The sequence below is a fragment of the Thunnus albacares genome, chromosome 18, assembly GCF_914725855.1.
Source record: "Thunnus albacares chromosome 18, fThuAlb1.1, whole genome shotgun sequence".
Taxonomy (NCBI): Eukaryota; Metazoa; Chordata; class Actinopteri; order Scombriformes; family Scombridae; genus Thunnus; species Thunnus albacares.
In genome coordinates, this window is record NC_058123.1 from 8,830,865 (window position 1) to 8,831,841 (window position 977).

Below are 977 nucleotides of genomic sequence, written 5' to 3' on the forward strand. Positions count from 1 at the left end.
CCATGAAAATAAACACAAAAATAAGCATGATGTCCATAGTGATGGAATATCTCAGTTTCACTTCTCTGCAAGCTGATTTTCTTAGTTGACTAAACAGAAAACAATTGTTGCCTGGAATATGATGTTGATTTAGTCAATATGCTATAAAAAGCAAAACCACTGGTCCTTTTAGTTGCTGGCATTGTGGGGAAAGATGAAAATGAGACAGAGAAAGAAAAACTAATTTGTTGAGACAGTGAGAAATGCAGGCAGAAAACCTTTATCTGTCAACTTTATTACTATTGTATAAACCTGGTAATGAGGAGAGGGCTGTTTTTATTCTTACCATCACCATTTCCCTCTTGATTTCACCACTGTGTCTGTATAGACTTTGGCATGAAGGTGGCTTCATTTGTGTATGTGTGTGCATGTCTGTCACTTTTTGAGAGAGCTGGGTAAAGGTAGAAAGATGCTCCCGGTGACACCATCTACTCCTGTCACACACCTCTCCTCCCCATTATCTTTCTGCAGGCACTCTATCCCCCTCCACCCCACCTCTCCTCCACTTTGTCTGGATCCCCTATTTTGTCTTTCAGTGAACATTTATTGCTCTGCTGAATTTAAATCCTACCTCTCTTCTCTTGCACTGCATACTCTGCTCTCCCCTCTGACTCCTTGTTTACTTTACCTATCTGTAGTTTTTTACACCAACCACTAATTTTCTCTCGTTGCTCTTTTATATGCTGTGATTTTGCATTGCCTCCCATTCCTTCTCTGTTTGGACGTCATTGTTGTTCTTTCCTCTCCTTTTATATTGGAAAGTGAGCCAAAGCAGTTATTTTTATGTCTCAGGAGGCTGAGATGTTAACGATGGTTTAATAAGTCCTTACCTTATAAGGATATAGTAAAGGAAATGGAGGAGAAAGAAATACATTATATTATCTGGTTTTCACCTTATGTGAACTTTTGAGATATATAAAGGACCAGAGTGTAGGATT